We start from the raw sequence: 17176 nt of genomic DNA, 5'->3' as shown, positions 1-17176 counted from the left end.
CACCACAATAATTCCCAACTAGTTCTAGTTGTACCCTCATGGAAACCCCTATGCTGAGCTGAGCAAAGCATACTTACCTGGCGTAGAGGTTAACCGTGATCACGAAGGCGGTTCCTCCGGAGTGAGGCTTGGTCATTGCACCTCGGCTGAGTTGACCTCTGCGATTATTCCTAATGTGAATAACTCGTGCGTGTAATTTTTGTTAGCCGGGAATGGCGTTCGCGCCGTCCCGACATTCGTAAATAAATATGTGGAAAAGAAAACTCTTGTCCTTCTCAAATGACGCGTTTAGGTAGTGAAAATAGGCCGTTCGATTATTTTTGATTTTAGCAATTATTTTATTTTATACGCGTTTCCAACTACATCAAGTATATATATTCTTGATCAGGATCAAGAGCAGAGTCGATCTAGCCATGTCCGTTTGTCCGTATGAACGTCGAGATCCCAGGAACTATAAAAGCTAAGAGGTTGAGATTCAGCATACAGATTCTAAAGACTCATGTTGCCACGCCTAACGCCCACAAAATTGCCACGCCCACAGTTTTGAAAAACGTGTTGATATTTTTTCACATCTGTATTAGTCGTGTAAATTTCAATCGATTTGCCAAAAAACTTTTTGCAACGCCCACTCTAACGCCCGAAAGCCGCCGAACCGGTCACGCCCACACTTTGGGACAATTTTAAAATTGGTTCTCTTATTATTCCCCATACCTATCGATATATAAGAAAAATGATGAAATTTCTGTTCGCATTCACACTAGCTGAGTAACGGGCATTTGATAGTCGGGACGCTCGACTATAAGATATGTTTTAAGATCTTTTTATTCTGTTTTAACAAAATTAAACATCAACAAACACTGTGTGCAGGAGAGCGGCCTAGCAAAAGCGAAGGTGGCTGGAATGCGAGAGGAGTCAGGTAGAGCGGGAAATAGTGAACCTTGGACCCCGGCAAGCGGAGAGACCTTGAGCTAACGGTACCGCGTTGGACTTGGGACTCGAGCCGGTCAAGGGAACGGAGGTCGAACGGTAACGGTGCTTGCTGTGGACGAGCACATAGAGGGCGCACCGTGCACTAACTGGCCCTTGTTCCCGAGTGGGCCGTGTGCAAAAGGAGAAATAACGGGATCCCCGCTGCCTATAAATGAACGGCGAAAGCGCAGCTCGAGGCAGTCAGTCCAGGAGAGTACGGGCGCGAGTCGCGCAGTCAGAACGCGGTCGCGCAGTCAAACAGTCGGAACAGAGTTCGAAGGTGAGGCAAACTTTATCAGTTCTGTTTTCGATGGTGTTTTGTAAAAGAACCTGAGTATCTTCTCTTCTTTGATAACTTTTTGAGGAGCTTCCTGAATACACTATGCCCTTAGTGGAGTTGAACCTGTTGTGCTCGGACACGCTTACTGTGAAAATGTTGACTTCAATTGACTTCAAGTTCATTCATTCATTAAATCTTTCGCGCCAAGCAGCTACCACTCTTCATCGGACTGGCAGAAATGGAAAAGAACCATCCCATCTTCTGCCCTTAATTTTTTTTTTTTTTTCTTTGCTTTTTATTTATTGAATCTTCTTGTATAAGAACTAACAATAAGTTTAAAAATCTTAACTATAACAAGTATTTTTTGAACAGTCGTATTATTTTTCCAACTGTTCTATGATTAAACGGCCCTAATAATTTATTCGCTGGGTTGGTAGGTCCTTTCGCCGGAGACGGGAACGGCTGGATTAGACCTCGCGCTAGTTGGTTGGGGTGCGTGTAAAGCTTCCTATGGTATTTTACCTTAAGTTCCGTGATTGCGTTGGTAACTGATGGGATATTTAAGTTTCTTTGGATGTTTTCACTCCGAACGTACCACGGTGCCCCAGTGATGGTTCTCAGGATCTTTGATTGTGCTCGCTGTATGATGTCAATATTGCTGTTGCTGGCATTGCCCCATAACTGTGAGCCATAGGTCCAGATAGGTTTCAATATAGAATTGTAGAGCAAGACCTTGTGATATAGGCTGAGCGGAGAACCAGAGTTGATGAGCCAGTGTAAGTTGTTGGCTTTGAGCTTAAGTTGGGTTTTTTTGGCTTCAATGTGCCTGCGCCATGTGAGTCTTCTGTCAAGGTGTACTCCTAGGTACGCTACCTCATCTGCTTTCGGAAGTGGTATGTTGTTCAACAAGAGCGGAGGACAGTCTTGTCTGTTTAGCGTCAGAGCGGCCAGTCAGAGAGCCACTTCTCAATGTCGATGAGGTACAGTGACAACTGTGCTGTAGCTTGGATAGGGGACCTTGAACGGCTAAGGATAGCTGTATCGTCGGCAAATGTGGATACCGTTAAGCGACTATTTGTAGGGATGTCGGCTGTATAGATGAGGTATAAGGTTGGCCCAAGAACGCTGCCTTGGGGGACTCAAGCCTCAATTGTATGATCAGTGGAAGTGGCAGTGTTGCACCGCACTGCAAACTTTCTGTCATAGAGGTAAGACTTTAGAAGTTTGTGTGTGCTTTCGGGTAGGGATGTTTTAATTTTAAACATTATGCCGTCGAGTCAGACTCTGTCGAATGCTTGGGATACGTCTAAAAATACTGCTGTGCAGTATTCGCGATATTCAAATGCAGTTCTTATTTCCGTTGTAATACGATTCACCTGTTCAATGGTTCCATGGCTTTCGCGAAATCCAAATTGGTGGGCTGGGATTATATTGTGGTATATCAGATGTTGATTAAGTCGGATCAGCAGGCATTTTTCGAATAGTTTCGAAATACATGAGAGTAGACTTATTGGTCTGTAAGATGAAGCGACTGTGTGGTTCTTACCAGGCTTTGGAATCATTATGATAGTCGACCTCTTCCATCGTTGTGGAAAGTAACCAAGTTTGGTGATGGCATTAAAGAGCTTGGTTATGTAGCGAACTGCAGAATGTGGCAGCTGGATGATCATTTCCGGTGTTATAAGGTCGCAGCCGGGGGATTTTTTCGGGTTGAGATTGTCTTTGATTATTTTAGTTACTTCTTTAGGACGAAACACAATTGGGGTGTGTTGCTGGTGGCGGTTTACGGGATAGGACGGTAGCGCGAATGTGCTAGTAGCCTGGTTTGGCGTGAACACATTTTGTATGTGAGCGGCAAATGTGGTGGCTCTGTCTTCATCACTACGGGCCCAGCGACCTGAGGAATTCCTTATCGGCAAAACGGTTTCAGTCGGTGGGCGAAGAGTTGAGTGGGCTCGCCACAGTGACTTTTGTTTTGTGCCTGTTGGTGTGAGTTGCTCTATGTATCGGCGCTGATCGTCGTCCTCTTCTTGTTTCAGAGCGTTGGCCAGTTTCCGTGTGGCTACTTTTAGCTTTTGTTTTGCAGTTGGGGATATGGAAGATTGCCATTCTCTGCGTAAGCGTCGTTTTACGTGGACGAGTTGCTCGATTTGTACGTTGGTCTTTTTTGAATTAATTGTATTATTTGTTATTTTGGGTGTTGCAGTAAGAGCTGCTGCAGTAAGGATGGATTGCAATGCACACGTGCAGCTCTCTATATCAGATTCAGTATTGAGTTTTGGGCTTAGCTCAATATGTGAACTTATATATTTTTTATACCTGAGCCAGTTTGTTTTGTGAGAAGTCAATCTGAATGGTGGTTTCACGTTTTCTGCGTACCGGCGGAGGTGAATTAGTACAGGCGAGTGATCAGATGACAGATCCGGCAGACATTCAGCTTTAACCAAACTGCGGGAAATATTTTTCGTAACTGCGAAGTCGATCAGTTCAGGCAGCTTATTGAGGTCTGATGGCCAGTATGTAGGACTCCCGGGGGAAACATGGTCAAGTTTATTAGTGGCTTTTATTATAGTCTTATAAAGCTGTTTTCCTTTTGGGTTCACAAGTCGCGATCCCCAGTGAGTATGTTTAGCGTTGTAGTCGCCTGCTGCAATGAAGTGTGGCTTGGAAGAAATCCAGGAATTGAGCTTCTAATACTGTGAAACGGAGGGGGGCAGTATACGGCCGCTAGTGTAAGGAGAGTGTTGTCATCCAGCTGAATGTTGATAGATGTGGCCTGAAGATGATTTTCCGCAAATTCTTTGTAAAAGTGGTGCTTCATACGGTTCCTTATGAGTATGGCGGTGCCACCGTGTGCTTTTCCGTCGGGATGATTTGTACCGTAGAAATGGTAGTCTCTTATTTGAAAATTGTATTTGCTTGTGAGATGAGATTCCGAAAGAAGCATTACGTCGATATGCTTCTCATGTAGGAATTGAGCTAGCTCAAGTTTGCGCTGTGAAACGCCATTGGCGTTCCACGTAGCTATGCGTAAGGTAGCCATTATTTATTTGATTGTTGGGCTACAAGCATTTGTATCAAAAGGTTTTGATTACGCATCATGTCTTGAATGGTGGTCTTCATAAATGTCATAAATTCCATCATGCTCTGTTGTAAGGCTTGCATCATAGCATCAGTTTTTGTTTCCTGCTGCGCAGCTGGGTTATAGTTTAGTTGTGTGTCTAATTTTGTGTGCACTTCATGTGGAGTTCGGGAATTTTGGGTTGGATGCGTCATACCTGATTTTAAAACGTTTGCAAATGTTGTCTTGTTAGTGTTGGATGTAGGCCAGGGAGCGAAACTTGCTGCTTTCGAGAAAATTACTTCAGGATTTGTCTCTAATGGTATCAGCGTAGCTGTTCCTTGGTGTGCCCGCGCCGTGTTCATTCTTTTGTGAAGACGGATTTTCAGCTCTTTGTAGATTGGACAGCCTCTGTAGTTTGCTGTGTGATTGCCCCACAGTTATTGCATTTTTTCTCGCATGCATTTTTTTTTGTTAGTTTGACACTGTTTGGAGTCGTGGAGATCTCCACAGACTACGCACACCGGGCGAAGTGTACAATACGACCTCGTGTGGCCATACTCTTGGCAGTTTGTACATTGTACAGGAGCGTTACGTTTGTGCGGCTCTTCTACCGTGATCCTACGGTGCAGGAGGAGCTGGAGTTTGTAAATTGGGTGAACCTCGTTTTTTCTAGGAGGCTTGTTTTCTGGATCAAGCTCAATCTTGAAGAGTGGTTGGGGCTGCCTGTTTCTGTTTTTGATATTGAACACGCTTTTGGCGTAAAATCCCTTTTCCTTTAGCGCCTCAGTTATCTCTTCGGGCGTAACATCAGACTCAATGCCCTTCAGGACTACTTGCAGGCCCTTGCTGCTTTTAAGCTGGTAAGTGTAGAAGCCTATTTTTTGTGCGGTAAAATAGTTTGTGACTTTTCTGTAGTTGTCCTCCGTTTTCGTCTGAAGTTTGATTTCATTGATAGTACCTCTTACGAGGGGAATTATATGAAAGCTATCTTTTCCAATAAGGCCAATCAAAGTATTTACAAAACCGCTTGTGCTCTTCTCGCGGATGTATATTGGCGGAGGTTTTGTTTTCTTCGGTTCGATATCAACGGATCCCAGCGGCACGTCCTCAGCGGTATCTACCAGCAAGGCAAATCTGTTGGTATTTGCAGGGGCTACATTTTTGATCAAGGTAGAGTTGTCGCGTGTATTTTTCGGCTTGTTTTCCAAATCTGAATTTTCCGGGCTGAGCTTTCGCTTTATTGTAATGTATCGATCCATTCCAGTCTGCCAGCTCGACCCAGCTGTTTCATAACTGCCATTTGCCACGCTATGTACTCTCTAGGTTCCACTGTGTCTTGGCTGCGGCAATTGATTTAGTTAGTTCTTAAGCGTTTACAATCGACTCTTAATCTTGTTTTCTGTTGAATGCGAATTGCTGTTCCTTTTGCTATAAACCCTCCACTTTTTGGCACTTTGTGTTGGATGGATTGCGGAGATGATGATGCTCTGAGCATCATGTTAACCTTATATATGAAAAAATTACCATATAGCAGCATATTGTTTTATTAACTATGAACCAACTAAAGCAGAGGAGACAGTAATCCCAATTCAATTCACAGTAATAGTAAATCAAAGGATGAGGATTAGCAACCCATTCAGACAATGTGGAAATTCAAATTACCTTACTGTAATTAACATTATTATTATTAATAAAGTTTAAGATTTCAAATATCAATAAATGAAAGTAACACGAGAACACCTTGTTTAAATTAAATTTTAAGGGTATTATTTCATACTCTCTTGTAAAGTTGGATCTAGCAAGTAATTAGGAGGAAAGCGACAGTGCTGCCAAGAAAATGTCAACTATAGTGTGCTCCTGATAAGTAAAAACCAATTAAAAAGCAGCAATACCACTTCCTCGACTATAAGATACCCGTCACTCAGGTAGTGCGAGTGCAAGGGGAGATCTTAAACTTCTTCCGAAAAATAAGAAAGCAAAATCAAATCAAACCGTTATTTAAATTGCGAGCGGCTTAAATTCCACTGAATTGGCTGTTCGGAGCGATTCTCCAAGTCAATGCATTATGATAATACAAAGCGAAGAATACTGTGTAAAAATAAATCAATATAATTAGAACAGACTCAAAATCAAATTTTATATAAGATTTGGTGAACAAGCACGGTTTCAACGTCAGAGTACAGGACCAAGATATTCATTTCAGCGAATTGATTTTAGTCGTTTTTTTCAGAATTCCTCTGACTCCAGTGTAATTCAGTTCAGTGAGTTTTTGTTCATATCCACCACAATAATTCCCAACTAGTTCTAGTTGTACCCTCATGGAAACCCCTATGCTGAGCTGAGCAAAGCATACTTACCTGGCGTAGAGGTTAACCGTGATCACGAAGGCGGTTCCTCCGGAGTGAGGCTTGGTCATTGCACCTCGGCTGAGTTGACCTCTGCGATTATTCCTAATGTGAATAACTCGTGCGTGTAATTTTTGTTAGCCGGGAATGGCGTTCGCGCCGTCCCGACATTCGTAAATAAATATGTGGAAAAGAAAACTCTTGTCCTTCTCAAATGACGCGTTTAGGTAGTGAAAATAGGCCGTTCGATTATTTTTGATTTTAGCAATTATTTTATTTTATACGCGTTTCCAACTACATCAAGTATATATATTCTTGATCAGGATCAAGAGCAGAGTCGATCTAGCCATGTCCGTTTGTCCGTATGAACGTCGAGATCCCAGGAACTATAAAAGCTGAGATTCAGCATACAGATTCTAAAGACTCATGTTGCCACGCCTAACGCCCACAAAATTGCCACGCCCACAGTTTTGAAAAACGTGTTGATATTTTTTCACATCTGTATTAGTCGTGTAAATTTCAATCGATTTGCCAAAAAACTTTTTGCAACGCCCACTCTAACGCCCGAAAGCCGCCGAACCGGTCACGCCCACACTTTGGGACAATTTTAAAATTGGTTCTCTTATTATTCCCCATACCTATCGATATATAAGAAAAATGATGAAATTTCTGTTCGCATTCACACTAGCTGAGTAACGGGCATTTGATAGTCGGGACGCTCGACTATAAGATATGTTTTAAGATCTTTTTATTCTGTTTTAACAAAATTAAACATCAACAAACACTGTGTGCAGGAGAGCGGCCTAGCAAAAGCGAAGGTGGCTGGAATGCGAGAGGAGTCAGGTAGAGCGGGAAATAGTGAACCTTGGACCCCGGCAAGCGGAGAGACCTTGAGCTAACGGTACCGCGTTGGACCTGGGACTCGAGCCGGTCAAGGGAACGGAGGTCGAACGGTAACGGTGCTTGCTGTGGACGAGCACATAGAGGGCGCACCGTGCACTAACTGGCCCTTGTTCCCGAGTGGGCCGTGTGCAAAAGGAGAAATAACGGGATCCCCGCTGCCTATAAATGAACGGCGAAAGCGCAGCTCGAGGCAGTCAGTCCAGGAGAGTACGGGCGCGAGTCGCGCAGTCAGAACGCGGTCGCGCAGTCAAACAGTCGGAACAGAGTTCGAAGGTGAGGCAAACTTTATCAGTTCTGTTTTCGATGGTGTTTTGTAAAAGAACCTGAGTATCTTCTCTTCTTTGATAACTTTTTGAGGAGCTTCCTGAATACACTATGCCCTTAGTGGAGTTGAACCTGTTGTGCTCGGACACGCTTACTGTGAAAATGTTGACTTCAATTGACTTCAAGTTCATTCATTCATTAAATCTTTCGCGCCAAGCAGCTACCACTCTTCATCGGACTGGCAGAAATGGAAAAGAACCATCCCATCTTCTGCCCTTAATTTTTTTTTTTTTTTCTTTGCTTTTTATTTATTGAATCTTCTTGTATAAGAACTAACAATAAGTTTAAAAATCTTAACTATAACAAGTATTTTTTGAACAGTCGTATTATTTTTCCAACTGTTCTATGATTAAACGGCCCTAATAATTTATTCGCTGGGTTGGTAGGTCCTTTCGCCGGAGACGGGAACGGCTGGATTAGACCTCGCGCTAGTTGGTTGGGGTGCGTGTAAAGCTTCCTATGGTATTTTACCTTAAGTTCCGTGATTGCGTTGGTAACTGATGGGATATTTAAGTTTCTTTGGATGTTTTCACTCCGAACGTACCACGGTGCCCCAGTGATGGTTCTCAGGATCTTTGATTGTGCTCGCTGTATGATGTCAATATTGCTGTTGCTGGCATTGCCCCATAACTGTGAGCCATAGGTCCAGATAGGTTTCAATATAGAATTGTAGAGCAAGACCTTGTGATATAGGCTGAGCGGAGAACCAGAGTTGATGAGCCAGTGTAAGTTGTTGGCTTTGAGCTTAAGTTGGGTTTTTTTGGCTTCAATGTGCCTGCGCCATGTGAGTCTTCTGTCAAGGTGTACTCCTAGGTACGCTACCTCATCTGCTTTCGGAAGTGGTATGTTGTTCAACAAGAGCGGAGGACAGTCTTGTCTGTTTAGCGTCAGAGCGGCCAGTCAGAGAGCCACTTCTCAATGTCGATGAGGTACAGTGACAACTGTGCTGTAGCTTGGATAGGGGACCTTGAACGGCTAAGGATAGCTGTATCGTCGGCAAATGTGGATACCGTTAAGCGACTATTTGTAGGGATGTCGGCTGTATAGATGAGGTATAAGGTTGGCCCAAGAACGCTGCCTTGGGGGACTCAAGCCTCAATTGTATGATCAGTGGAAGTGGCAGTGTTGCACCGCACTGCAAACTTTCTGTCATAGAGGTAAGACTTTAGAAGTTTGTGTGTGCTTTCGGGTAGGGATGTTTTAATTTTAAACATTATGCCGTCGAGTCAGACTCTGTCGAATGCTTGGGATACGTCTAAAAATACTGCTGTGCAGTATTCGCGATATTCAAATGCAGTTCTTATTTCCGTTGTAATACGATTCACCTGTTCAATGGTTCCATGGCTTTCGCGAAATCCAAATTGGTGGGCTGGGATTATATTGTGGTATATCAGATGTTGATTAAGTCGGATCAGCAGGCATTTTTCGAATAGTTTCGAAATACATGAGAGTAGACTTATTGGTCTGTAAGATGAAGCGACTGTGTGGTTCTTACCAGGCTTTGGAATCATTATGATAGTCGACCTCTTCCATCGTTGTGGAAAGTAACCAAGTTTGGTGATGGCATTAAAGAGCTTGGTTATGTAGCGAACTGCAGAATGTGGCAGCTGGATGATCATTTCCGGTGTTATAAGGTCGCAGCCGGGGGATTTTTTCGGGTTGAGATTGTCTTTGATTATTTTAGTTACTTCTTTAGGACGAAACACAATTGGGGTGTGTTGCTGGTGGCGGTTTACGGGATAGGACGGTAGCGCGAATGTGCTAGTAGCCTGGTTTGGCGTGAACACATTTTGTATGTGAGCGGCAAATGTGGTGGCTCTGTCTTCATCACTACGGGCCCAGCGACCTGAGGAATTCCTTATCGGCAAAACGGTTTCAGTCGGTGGGCGAAGAGTTGAGTGGGCTCGCCACAGTGACTTTTGTTTTGTGCCTGTTGGTGTGAGTTGCTCTATGTATCGGCGCTGATCGTCGTCCTCTTCTTGTTTCAGAGCGTTGGCCAGTTTCCGTGTGGCTACTTTTAGCTTTTGTTTTGCAGTTGGGGATATGGAAGATTGCCATTCTCTGCGTAAGCGTCGTTTTACGTGGACGAGTTGCTCGATTTGTACGTTGGTCTTTTTTGAATTAATTGTATTATTTGTTATTTTGGGTGTTGCAGTAAGAGCTGCTGCAGTAAGGATGGATTGCAATGCACACGTGCAGCTCTCTATATCAGATTCAGTATTGAGTTTTGGGCTTAGCTCAATATGTGAACTTATATATTTTTTATACCTGAGCCAGTTTGTTTTGTGAGAAGTCAATCTGAATGGTGGTTTCACGTTTTCTGCGTACCGGCGGAGGTGAATTAGTACAGGCGAGTGATCAGATGACAGATCCGGCAGACATTCAGCTTTAACCAAACTGCGGGAAATATTTTTCGTAACTGCGAAGTCGATCAGTTCAGGCAGCTTATTGAGGTCTGATGGCCAGTATGTAGGACTCCCGGGGGAAACATGGTCAAGTTTATTAGTGGCTTTTATTATAGTCTTATAAAGCTGTTTTCCTTTTGGGTTCACAAGTCGCGATCCCCAGTGAGTATGTTTAGCGTTGTAGTCGCCTGCTGCAATGAAGTGTGGCTTGGAAGAAATCCAGGAATTGAGCTTCTAATACTGTGAAACGGAGGGGGGCAGTATACGGCCGCTAGTGTAAGGAGAGTGTTGTCATCCAGCTGAATGTTGATAGATGTGGCCTGAAGATGATTTTCCGCAAATTCTTTGTAAAAGTGGTGCTTCATACGGTTCCTTATGAGTATGGCGGTGCCACCGTGTGCTTTTCCGTCGGGATGATTTGTACCGTAGAAATGGTAGTCTCTTATTTGAAAATTGTATTTGCTTGTGAGATGAGATTCCGAAAGAAGCATTACGTCGATATGCTTCTCATGTAGGAATTGAGCTAGCTCAAGTTTGCGCTGTGAAACGCCATTGGCGTTCCACGTAGCTATGCGTAAGGTAGCCATTATTTATTTGATTGTTGGGCTACAAGCATTTGTATCAAAAGGTTTTGATTACGCATCATGTCTTGAATGGTGGTCTTCATAAATGTCATAAATTCCATCATGCTCTGTTGTAAGGCTTGCATCATAGCATCAGTTTTTGTTTCCTGCTGCGCAGCTGGGTTATAGTTTAGTTGTGTGTCTAATTTTGTGTGCACTTCATGTGGAGTTCGGGAATTTTGGGTTGGATGCGTCATACCTGATTTTAAAACGTTTGCAAATGTTGTCTTGTTAGTGTTGGATGTAGGCCAGGGAGCGAAACTTGCTGCTTTCGAGAAAATTACTTCAGGATTTGTCTCTAATGGTATCAGCGTAGCTGTTCCTTGGTGTGCCCGCGCCGTGTTCATTCTTTTGTGAAGACGGATTTTCAGCTCTTTGTAGATTGGACAGCCTCTGTAGTTTGCTGTGTGATTGCCCCACAGTTATTGCATTTTTTCTCGCATGCATTTTTTTTGTTAGTTTGACACTGTTTGGAGTCGTGGAGATCTCCACAGACTACGCACACCGGGCGAAGTGTACAATACGACCTCGTGTGGCCATACTCTTGGCAGTTTGTACATTGTACAGGAGCGTTACGTTTGTGCGGCTCTTCTACCGTGATCCTACGGTGCAGGAGGAGCTGGAGTTTGTAAATTGGGTGAACCTCGTTTTTTCTAGGAGGCTTGTTTTCTGGATCAAGCTCAATCTTGAAGAGTGGTTGGGGCTGCCTGTTTCTGTTTTTGATATTGAACACGCTTTTGGCGTAAAATCCCTTTTCCTTTAGCGCCTCAGTTATCTCTTCGGGCGTAACATCAGACTCAATGCCCTTCAGGACTACTTGCAGGCCCTTGCTGCTTTTAAGCTGGTAAGTGTAGAAGCCTATTTTTTGTGCGGTAAAATAGTTTGTGACTTTTCTGTAGTTGTCCTCCGTTTTCGTCTGAAGTTTGATTTCATTGATAGTACCTCTTACGAGGGGAATTATATGAAAGCTATCTTTTCCAATAAGGCCAATCAAAGTATTTACAAAACCGCTTGTGCTCTTCTCGCGGATGTATATTGGCGGAGGTTTTGTTTTCTTCGGTTCGATATCAACGGATCCCAGCGGCACGTCCTCAGCGGTATCTACCAGCAAGGCAAATCTGTTGGTATTTGCAGGGGCTACATTTTTGATCAAGGTAGAGTTGTCGCGTGTATTTTTCGGCTTGTTTTCCAAATCTGAATTTTCCGGGCTGAGCTTTCGCTTTATTGTAATGTATCGATCCATTCCAGTCTGCCAGCTCGACCCAGCTGTTTCATAACTGCCATTTGCCACGCTATGTACTCTCTAGGTTCCACTGTGTCTTGGCTGCGGCAATTGATTTAGTTAGTTCTTAAGCGTTTACAATCGACTCTTAATCTTGTTTTCTGTTGAATGCGAATTGCTGTTCCTTTTGCTATAAACCCTCCACTTTTTGGCACTTTGTGTTGGATGGATTGCGGAGATGATGATGCTCTGAGCATCATGTTAACCTTATATATGAAAAAATTACCATATAGCAGCATATTGTTTTATTAACTATGAACCAACTAAAGCAGAGGAGACAGTAATCCCAATTCAATTCACAGTAATAGTAAATCAAAGGATGAGGATTAGCAACCCATTCAGACAATGTGGAAATTCAAATTACCTTACTGTAATTAACATTATTATTATTAATAAAGTTTAAGATTTCAAATATCAATAAATGAAAGTAACACGAGAACACCTTGTTTAAATTAAATTTTAAGGGTATTATTTCATACTCTCTTGTAAAGTTGGATCTAGCAAGTAATTAGGAGGAAAGCGACAGTGCTGCCAAGAAAATGTCAACTATAGTGTGCTCCTGATAAGTAAAAACCAATTAAAAAGCAGCAATACCACTTCCTCGACTATAAGATACCCGTCACTCAGGTAGTGCGAGTGCAAGGGGAGATCTTAAACTTCTTCCGAAAAATAAGAAAGCAAAATCAAATCAAACCGTTATTTAAATTGCGAGCGGCTTAAATTCCACTGAATTGGCTGTTCGGAGCGATTCTCCAAGTCAATGCATTATGATAATACAAAGCGAAGAATACTGTGTAAAAATAAATCAATATAATTAGAACAGACTCAAAATCAAATTTTATATAAGATTTGGTGAACAAGCACGGTTTCAACGTCAGAGTACAGGACCAAGATATTCATTTCAGCGAATTGATTTTAGTCGTTTTTTTCAGAATTCCTCTGACTCCAGTGTAATTCAGTTCAGTGAGTTTTTGTTCATATCCACCACAATAATTCCCAACTAGTTCTAGTTGTACCCTCATGGAAACCCCTATGCTGAGCTGAGCAAAGCATACTTACCTGGCGTAGAGGTTAACCGTGATCACGAAGGCGGTTCCTCCGGAGTGAGGCTTGGTCATTGCACCTTGGCTGAGTTGACCTCTGCGATTATTCCTAATGTGAATAACTCGTGCGTGTAATTTTTGTTAGCCGGGAATGGCGTTCGCGCCGTCCCGACATTCGTAAATAAATATGTGGAAAAGAAAACTCTTGTCCTTCTCAAATGACGCGTTTAGGTAGTGAAAATAGGCCGTTCGATTATTTTTGATTTTAGCAATTATTTTATTTTATACGCGTTTCCAACTACATCAAGTATATATATTCTTGATCAGGATCAAGAGCAGAGTCGATCTAGCCATGTCCGTTTGTCCGTATGAACGTCGAGATCCCAGGAACTATAAAAGCTAAGAGGTTGAGATTCAGCATACAGATTCTAAAGACTCATGTTGCCACGCCTAACGCCCACAAAATTGCCACGCCCACAGTTTTGAAAAACGTGTTGATATTTTTTCACATCTGTATTAGTCGTGTAAATTTCAATCGATTTGCCAAAAAACTTTTTGCAACGCCCACTCTAACGCCCGAAAGCCGCCGAACCGGTCACGCCCACACTTTGGGACAATTTTAAAATTGGTTCTCTTATTATTCCCCATACCTATCGATATATAAGAAAAATGATGAAATTTCTGTTCGCATTCACACTAGCTGAGTAACGGGCATTTGATAGTCGGGACGCTCGACTATAAGATATGTTTTAAGATCTTTTTATTCTGTTTTAACAAAATTAAACATCAACAAACACTGTGTGCAGGAGAGCGGCCTAGCAAAAGCGAAGGTGGCTGGAATGCGAGAGGAGTCAGGTAGAGCGGGAAATAGTGAACCTTGGACCCCGGCAAGCGGAGAGACCTTGAGCTAACGGTACCGCGTTGGACCTGGGACTCGAGCCGGTCAAGGGAACGGAGGTCGAACGGTAACGGTGCTTGCTGTGGACGAGCACATAGAGGGCGCACCGTGCACTAACTGGCCCTTGTTCCCGAGTGGGCCGTGTGCAAAAGGAGAAATAACGGGATCCCCGCTGCCTATAAATGAACGGCGAAAGCGCAGCTCGAGGCAGTCAGTCCAGGAGAGTACGGGCGCGAGTCGCGCAGTCAGAACGCGGTCGCGCAGTCAAACAGTCGGAACAGAGTTCGAAGGTGAGGCAAACTTTATCAGTTCTGTTTTCGATGGTGTTTTGTAAAAGAACCTGAGTATCTTCTCTTCTTTGATAACTTTTTGAGGAGCTTCCTGAATACACTATGCCCTTAGTGGAGTTGAACCTGTTGTGCTCGGACACGCTTACTGTGAAAATGTTGACTTCAATTGACTTCAAGTTCATTCATTCATTAAATCTTTCGCGCCAAGCAGCTACCACTCTTCATCGGACTGGCAGAAATGGAAAAGAACCATCCCAACATAATTCTTCTTCTGCCCCGTTTTATGAGCGGGGTCTTTTCTCAGTGTAAAGTTGGATGAAAACACCTCATAACTGCCATTTGCCACGCTATGTACTCTCTAGGTTCCACTGTGTCTTGGCTGCGGCAATTGTTCGAACAGAACATATTCAAACAGAATATGTTCGAACAGAACTTGTTCGAACAGAACAAGTTCGAACAGAACAAGTTCGAACAAAACATGTTTGAACAGAACATGTTTGAACGAGCATGTTCGAACAGAACATGTTCGAACAGAACATGTTCGAACAGCACATATTCGAACAGAACATGTTCGAACGGAACATGTTCGAACGGAACATATTCGAACAGAATATGTTCGAACAGAACAAGTTCGAACAAAATATGTTCAAACAGAACATGTTCAAACAGAACATGTTCAAACAGAACATGTTCAAACAGAACTGTTCAAACAGAACATGTTGGGACAGAAAATGTTGGAACAGAACATGTTTGAAAAGAACGTGTTCGAACGGAACATGTTTGAACAGAACATGTTCGAACAGAACATGTTGGAACAGAACATGTTCGAACGGAACATGTTCGAACAGAACAAGTTCAAATAGAACATGTTTGAACAGAACATATTCGAACAGAATATGTTCGAACAGAACATGTTCGAACGGAACATGTTCGAACAGAACGTGTTCGAACAGAACATGTTCGAACAGAACATGTTTGAACAGAACATATTCGAACAGAATATGTTCGAACAGAACATGTTCGAACAAAACATGTTCGAACAGAACAAGTTCGAACAAAACATGTTGGAACAGAGCATGTTTGAAAAGAACGTGTTCGAACCGAACAAGGTGTTCTCGTGTTACTTTCATTTATTGATATTTGAAATTTTAAACTTTATTAATAATAATAATGTTAATTACAGTAAGCTAATTTATTTCATTTATATATAAATATATATATATATATATATATATATATATATATATGGAACACTTTATTTATAAAAAATTTGCAATATTACACAAGTGTGAGTGATTATGATACATGTACAGGCCTTTTTCAACCTTTTCTACTTAGAAATATGTTTTATACAGAAGATAAATTGGGATTAATCATTGATTATAATGAGGTGAAAATTTTAGTACAAAAAACCCCCATAAAGAAACACTAATATATAAACTTAAAACTAATAATTTCAAACTATCTTAAAAATATATATCTTACAATAATATTAAACATTTTGAAGGTGTAAATAATTAGAATTAATGTTTCTATTTACAAAGTTGGTGTGTAATTTGGCCCATCTCTCTGAGGCCAGTTCAATCCCAGCAAAGTTGTGCAACTCCACAGTAGAGTAATGCCACGGAAGACTAAATATCATTTTTAATATTTTGTTTTGTGCCACCTGGATTTTATAAATATGAACATTAGCAACAAACCGGGGCCCGTAAAAAATTGTTGACTGAAAAATAGATTTTATTTTCTATGCTTAGTCGAGAATTTCTATTTATAAAAGGGTATAAAATGCGAACTAATATATTTGTTTTCTTTATAATATGTTGAATGTGATCTGAAAAATTAAGCTTTTTATCTAATATGACTTCTAAATATCGGACATTGTTTTCCCAATTTATGTCCATTTGGTTGAGAGATATACTGTTCGTTGGAATATAAATATTTTTCCGTTTTCTTGTAAAAAATATAGCTTGAGTTTTGTCTGAATTTACAAGAATTTTCCATTTATTGAAATATGCCACAAGAGTATTAAAAGCTACTTGAAGAGAATTTGTAATATTACTTGCAAGGGTTCCAGTGCAAAGAATTGCAGTATCATCTGCAAAAATTGATGCAGTACATCCATTTAAGGCAGGGAAATTAGAGGTGAATATATTGTACAAAAGTGGGGAAAGACAAGATCCTTGCGGACAGCCTGCACTTAAGTTATATATTCGAGATTGATAATCACATATATATACAGCAAAGGAGCGGTTACTAAGGAAATTTCTTAATATTTTAATAATTTTGGGCGGAAATTGTAAAAGTTTAAATTTGTAAACAAGACCTTCATGCCAAACAGAATCGAAGGCCGCTTTAATATCTAGTAAGACCATGCCTGTGGATTTGGATCTACTAAAGTTCGACTTAACAATTTTTTTTAATTCTATAAAGAGGGTGTGCAGTATTGTGTTCAGGACGAAAACCAAACTGCTGGGAAGGAAGTATATCATTGTTTTCAGTAAAGTCAAAAATCCTTTTTTTGATAACTTTCTCAAGAACTTTACGAACCGGAGAGAGCAGACTTATGGGTCTATAAGATGTGGGACACTCTGGGGGCTTGTTCGTTTTTAAAAAGGGGGTTAACCTTGGAGTGTTTCCATTTCTGTGGAAAATAACCTAAGCGAAGGCAACCATTAATAATCAAGGTTAAATACTTTACTCCTTTTTTTGGGAGAGCTTTCAAACACATGTTGTCAATGTTGTCAAGACCA

General features: G+C 41.7%; 3 non-coding genes across 3 annotated transcripts; all 3 read left to right on the top strand.

Moving 5' to 3' along the window:
• The first annotated feature begins 69 nt into the window (after nucleotides 1-69).
• Nucleotides 70-234, top strand: LOC6613887. The gene has a single exon (XR_048557.2). It is a non-coding gene; the product is annotated as a U1 spliceosomal RNA (small nuclear RNA).
• A 6428-nt stretch (nucleotides 235-6662) lies between these two features.
• Nucleotides 6663-6827, top strand: LOC116801826. The gene has a single exon (XR_004362264.1). It is a non-coding gene; the product is annotated as a U1 spliceosomal RNA (small nuclear RNA).
• Nucleotides 6828-13246: 6419 nt separating this feature from the next.
• LOC6613886 lies at nucleotides 13247-13411 on the top strand. The gene has a single exon (XR_048556.2). It is a non-coding gene; the product is annotated as a U1 spliceosomal RNA (small nuclear RNA).
• The last annotated feature ends 3765 nt before the right edge of the window (nucleotides 13412-17176 follow it).

This window comes from Drosophila sechellia, chromosome 3R, assembly GCF_004382195.2.
Source record: "Drosophila sechellia strain sech25 chromosome 3R, ASM438219v1, whole genome shotgun sequence".
NCBI classification, from domain to species: Eukaryota; Metazoa; Arthropoda; class Insecta; order Diptera; family Drosophilidae; genus Drosophila; species Drosophila sechellia.
Note: the sequence above shows the minus strand (reverse complement) of the source record. Positions and strands in the feature narration are given on the sequence as shown.